Raw genomic sequence first — 6,729 nt, forward strand, 5'->3', positions numbered from 1 at the left:
GGCCTGTCTGATTGGCTCCTGTCTGAGTGGACTGATCCATTGTGGAGGCCTGTCTGATTGGCTCCTGTCTGAGTGGACTGATCCATTGTGGAGGCTGTGGGGGTGACACAGTCCAAGACATGTGCTACTGAAATTATATATGGTTATATTATGTCAGAACAATGGCACAACACTAATAATGCACTGTCAACTGTGGGACCTTATATAGACAGGTGGGACTCCAATCAAGTTGTAGAAACATCTCAAGGATGATCAATGGAAACAGGATGCACCTGAGCTCAATTCTTCGAGCCTCAAAGCAAAGGGTCTGAATACTTATGTCAATAAGGTATGTTTTTTATTTGTAATAAATTTGCTAAAAAATATAAAAACCTGTTTTTGCTTTGTCATTATGGGGTATTGTGTGTAGATTGATGAGGAAAACAAACAATTTAACCCATTTTAGAAAAAGGCTGTAACGTAACAGAATGTGGAAAAAGTCAAGGGGTCTGGATAGTTTGCATTGGCTACTGTATCAATCAACAACTTGTTCATGTCACCACACAGCATACGAGTCGTTCACGATGTGAAATTTAAAATAAAATAAAACGACCATTAAATAGAGTAAACAATAAATAGGCCTAAACTGTTCCGTTTCAGAAATTTCATTCACGAATGAATGCGACTTTTTTAAAAGTCTTTGCTGTAATAAAAGCTTTACAAAAAAAAACATGACAACAGACTCTCTGGTACACTTATAATGTATTTAGTGTTGTTTACATTGTTCCAAACGGTCAGAAAAATTAAATTGTAATCTAACAGCACCTGTTTGGCACACACAGTCCTACTACCCACGCAGCGCTTTCTCCAGAACTTATATTTCTTGATCCATACATCTGACTTCCCCTTTACCTCTTGAGCAACCAGTAAACATTCCCCTTTACCTCCTGAGCAACCAGTAAACATCCCCCTTTACCTCCTGGGCAACCAGTAAACATTCCCCTTTACCTCCTGCTGGGCAACCAGTAAACATTCCCCTTTAACATCCTTGGGCACCCAGTAAACATTCCCCTTTACTCCTGGGCAACCAGATAAACATTCCCCTTTACCATGTCCTCGGGCAACCAGTAAGACATTCCCCTATGATTACACTCCGGGCAACCAGTAAACATTCCCTTTACCTCCTGGCAATCCCGTAAACATTCCCCCTTCTACCTCCTGGGCCAACCAGTAAAATTCTTATCTGAACCGTACATCCTTTTACCTCCTGGGGCAACCTAGTAAACGATTCCCCTTTACCTCCTGAGCAACCAGTAAACATTCTCCTTTACCTCCTGACCCAGTAACATTCCCATTTCCGTTTTCAAGGTTGTCAACGTCCTCTGTATCATTTTGATGTCACGTGTGTGTTAACATGTTTCAGAGTGTTTGTATAACCCAGTGTATTGATTGTGATTGTGATCTGCTTATAGGCATGCCCATATTGGTCATGTGTCATGCCAAGCATATCGTGTCACGTACTCACTGTGTTGCGTAGTCCGTTAGAAGGTGGCGAGGGGCGGTGGCCGGAGCGAGGTTGTGACGTCATGGTCGTACACCTGGATGTCGTCTCTACACTCTGGCGGGCCAGAAGCCCCCAGGCCACGCCACAGAGACCCTTATTATCTATCAAGTCTTGTTGAGGAGCCCGCGGGCGTCGTCAAACACCCTCCGAGCCTCCTCACCTGTACAGGTCCATTTATAACATTATAACATGACATTATTATATTCAGTCTGTTGAGGAGTCGCTGGGCGTCATCAACAGCGTCCTCACCTGTACAGGTCCATTATAACATTATAAACATGACATTATTATCTATCAGTCTGTTGAGGAGCCGCTGGGCGTTCATCAAATAGCCTCTCACCTGTACAGGTCATTATAACATTAATAACATGGAAACATTATTATCTTATCAGTCTGTTGAGGAGCCGCTGGCGTCATCACACAGACAGCCTTCACTGGTACAGGTCGCATTATAACATTGATAACAGACATTAATTTTCTATCCAGTCTGTTGAGGAGCCGCTGGGCGTCATCAAAACACAGCCTCTCGCCTGTACAGGTCCATTATAACCATTTATAACATGACATTATTCATCTATCAGTCTGTTGAGGACGCTGTGGCGTCATCACAACAGCCCGTCCTCACCTGTACCAGGTCCATTATAACATTATAACTGACATTATTATCTATCAGTCTGTTGAGGAGCCCGCTGGGCGTCAATCACACAGCCTCCCTCACTGTACAGGTTTCCATTATACATTATAACATGACATATTATCTATCAGTCTTTTGAGGAGCCTGGGCGTAATCGACACAGCCTCCTCACCTGTACATGGGTCCATTATACATTAGTAACATGACATTATTATCTATCAGTCTGTTGAGGAGCCGCTGGGCGTCGTCACACCGCCTCTCCATCTGTACAGGTCATTCCATAATTTAACATGACATTATTATCTTATCAGTCCTGTTGAGGAGTCGCTGGGCGTCATCAACCAGCCTCCTCAACACTTACAGGTCCATTATAACATTAAACATGACATTATTATCTAATCAGTCTGTTTGAGGGACCGTGGGCCGTCATCACCGCCTCCTCACCTGTAACAGGTCCATTATAACCTATAACATGACATTTTTCTATCAGTCTGTTGAAGGAGCCGCTGGGCGTCGTCAACACAGCCTCCTCACCTGTACCATATTATTTTACACCTGTCAATCAACCACATATTATATTACAACCTGTTCATTGCAACCACAGGTAGTTATCATATATACCTGTCAATCAACCCAATATTACATTAACCTGTCCAATCAACCACCAGGTAGTTATCATATTATACCTGTCAATCACACAATATTACATAAAACCTGTCATATCAACCACAGGTAAAATATTATATTACACCTGTCAATCAACCACAGGTAGGTTATCATATTAATACCTTGTTCAAATCAACCACAATATTACAGTTACACCTGTCAATCAACCACAGGTAGGTTATCATATCTCTACCTGTCAATCAACACAATATTAACAATTACAAAACCTGTCAATCAAACCACAAAGTCCAACATTTACATTATACTGTCAACCACAGGTCCAACCATTACATTACACCTGTCAACCACAGGTTTTACAGATATATATTAGCACCTGTCAATCAACCACGAGGTAGGGTTATCATATTATAGCCTGTCAGATCAACCAAAATATTACATTACACCTGTCAATCAAACGCACAGGTCAATATTACAACCTTGTCAATCAAACAGGTCCAAATCATTACTTACAGCCTGTCAACCACAGGTCCAACATTACTTTAACACACCTAGTCAACCACAGGTAGGTTATCATATTAATACCTGTCAATCAACCACAATATTACATTACATCCTGTCAATCAACCACAGGTCCAAATATTACACCTGTAATCAACGCACAGGTCTAACATTACATTACAGCCTGTCAACCAGGTCCAACATTTAACAACCTACTGTGATGTGGGAAGGACTTAGACCTCAATAATTCCGCAAAGGGGATAACCTCTTTCTTGGATCCCATGTGAAGGTTAAAACTGACTGGTGCCAATCTAAATGAGTTCAGAGTTCACACACCCAGCCTCTGAAAACGGTCTGAAGGGGAACTGGCAGGAACGCACCTTCTCCATAGAACTACAAATCCCAACACAGATGGCGATAGCATCACCGTTCTCCATAGAACTACAAATCACTAGCATGGCGACAGCATCACCCTTCCTCCAGTAGAACTACAAACCCAACACTAGAATGGCGATAGCGTTTACATGCATGCTCTGTGGCCTTACGTCACCGCACGGCTTTTGTCCTTGGAAGATCTTTGGGGTACCCTCTGTTAGGGTACTTCCCTCTTCAGCTGCCACACGTCAAAGAAAGGCTTCCAGTCTATATAGTCACCAGCTCCGCAGATCATATCCCCCTCAAACACACATTTCTTCGATTGTCACTCACGGGTACTCAGGACTGAGGACAGACAGACTGACGGGGGGGGGAGGGAGAGGGAGGGGGGAGAGAAGAGGAAGGGGGGAGGGGGGAGAGAGGGAGGAAGGGGGAAGAGCCGGGAGAGAGAGCGGGAAGAGAGGGAGAGTGAGAGAGAAAGAGAGAGAGAGAGAGGGGGGAGAGAGAGAGAGGGAGTATATGGGAGAAAGGGAGAGAGAGAGCCGAGAGAGAGAGAGAGAGAAGCGGAGAGAGAAGAGAGAAGCGGGAGAGCGAGAGAGAGAGAGAGAGAGAGAGAGAGAGAGGATCAGCACCATTGTCACCGGTATTTTCTATCAAAATAATGACCTAAAATCGTCAAGACAGAAATAAGTCTCATCATTTCCATTCCAATCTGACAAGCAGACAAAATGACTTCCTGAAGTCCTGTGAGGTACAGGTGATCCCCAGTGATATTAGTTGTCGCTCCTGGGTTTGGTTCTGAGAGCAGCCAGTCGACGGTGGAGTCCTTTCTCCTGGCCTGGGCTAGAGAAGAAGCGTCTCTCCTGAGAACCAGAACACACAGAGACTTCTTTTATCATCTACCTGAACAGCTGTCAGAAGCCCAAAGCCATTAATTACAGTGTCGTGTACAAACTAACCAGCTACCGGCCCTGGACGCTGGTGTTGAGGGCAGGATTTCAGTCAACCCATCCATCAAACCTTTCATTAAAGGGAATCAGCTGGTACCAAACTACCAGTTACGGCCCTGGACCGGTTGTTTGAGGGCCAGGATTCACAACTGTAGTAGTCCTAACCCTGCCACTGTTGCCCTTAGACTGGAACTACTCCTCCCTTCTAGTAAGACTGTTCCAGAACAGGACAGTCCCCGTTAGCCTGGAACAACTCCTACCTTTCTAGACTGTTTCCAGTACAGGACAGTCCTGTTAGACTGGAACAACTCCTAACCCTTCTAGACTGTTTCCAGTACAGGACAGGACTAGGTCTGTTAGACTGGAACAACTCCTCCCTTCTAGACTGTTCCAGGAACAGGACAAGTCTGTTAGACTGGAACTACTCCTCCTTATAGACTGTTCCAGTACAGGACAGTCTGTTGACTGGAACTACTTTCTCCCTTCCCTTCGTCTTGTTCCACGTACAGGAAGTACTGTTGACTGAACACCTTCCTCCCTTCTAGACTGTTCCAGTACAGGACAGTCTGTTAGACTGGAACAACTCCTACCTTCTGCTGTTCCAGTACAGGACACAGGACAGTCTGTTAGACTGGAACAACTCTCCCTTCTTAGAGACTGTTCCGGACAGGACAGTCCGTAGACTTGGAACTACTCCTCCCTTCTAGACTGTTCCAGTACAGGACAGTCCTGTTAGACTGGCACTTACTTCTCCCTTCTAGAACTGTTCGCAGTACAGGACAGTCGCTGTTAGAACTGGAACCACCTCCTCCACTTCTAGACTGTTCCAGTAACAGACAGTCGGGGCTTAGACTGGAACTACCTTCTAACCTTTAGACTGTTCCAGTACAGGACAGGACATGTCTGTTAGACTGGAACTAAATCGTCCCCTTCTAGACCTGTTCCAGGACAGACAGTCTGTTTAGACTGGAACAACTCCTTCCCTTCTAGACTGTTCCAGGACAGGACATGTTCTGTTTAGACTGGGAACTAATCCTCCTTCTAGCTGTTTCCAGTACAGGACAGTCTGTTAGACTGGAACAACTCCCTCCTTCTAGACTGTTCCAGTACCAGGCACAAGCCTGTTAGACTGGAACAACTCCTTACCTTCTAGAACTGTTCCAGGACAGGACAGTCTGTTAGACTGGAACAACTCCTCCCTTCTACGACCTGTTCCCATGTAACAGGACAGTCTGTTCCTAATACAGAGCCCCTAGATTTTCGTCCAATGATTTCAGAAGTGTTTGTAGTGGCCAGTGTGTGGTGTTACGTGCGTCTGTTTGTCTCTTGTGTGTGTGTGTGTGTTCCTCACCTTTAGAGAGTTGTAGTGGTCCAGTGTGTGTGTGTGTGTGGTGTGTGGTGGTGTGTGTGTGTGTGTGTGTGTGTGTGTGTGTGTGTGTGTGTGTTGTGTGTGTGTGTGTTCCTCACTTTAGAGAGTCCGTAGTGGTCCTGTCTGATTGTCTTCGTACTCTCTCTTTGTCGTCTCCTCAAAGAACTCTTCCTTCACAATTCTCATCTAGCGCGTGAGAAACTGGACAGAACACACGGAGGGTCACCTAACAGCTGAGAACACTGACAGACGAACAACACGGAGGGGTCATCTAACAGCTGGAACACTGACAAGTAGACAACATGGAGTTGGCATCTAATAGGCTGAGAACACTGGACAGAGACAACACGGAGGGTCATTCAACAGCTGAGAACACTGACAGAGACAACACGGAGGGTCAACTAACAGCTGAAGAAACACTGACCGAGACAACATGGAGGTCATCTAATAGCTGAGAAGCACTAGACAGAGACAAACACGGAGGGGTCACCTACAGCTGAGAACACTGACAGAGAACACGGAGGGTCATCTAACAGCTGAGAACACTGACAGAGACAACACTGGAGGGTCATCTAACAGCTGAGAACATGACAGAGACAACAACTGGAGGGTCATCTAACACAGCTGAGAACACTGACAGAGACAACACGGAGGTTCAATCTACAGCTGAGAACACGAACAGAGCAACACGGAGGGTCCACCTAACAAGCTGAAGACACTGACAGAGACAAAA

The 6,729-nt window shown here is 45.3% G+C and overlaps 1 long non-coding RNA gene across 1 annotated transcript; it reads right to left on the bottom strand.

Moving 5' to 3' along the window:
• Positions 1-6,203: 6,203 nt before the first annotated feature.
• On the bottom strand, positions 6,204-6,603 carry LOC139027321 (uncharacterized). Its single transcript, XR_011479408.1, has 3 exons — positions 6,491-6,603; positions 6,330-6,404; positions 6,204-6,238 (listed from the first exon to the last, which is right to left on the bottom strand). It is a non-coding gene; the product is annotated as an uncharacterized lncRNA (long non-coding RNA).
• Between the last annotated feature and the right edge of the window lie 126 nt (positions 6,604-6,729).

This window comes from Salvelinus sp. IW2-2015, unplaced genomic scaffold (genome assembly GCF_002910315.2).
Source record: "Salvelinus sp. IW2-2015 unplaced genomic scaffold, ASM291031v2 Un_scaffold9798, whole genome shotgun sequence".
Taxonomy (NCBI): Eukaryota; Metazoa; Chordata; class Actinopteri; order Salmoniformes; family Salmonidae; genus Salvelinus; species Salvelinus sp. IW2-2015.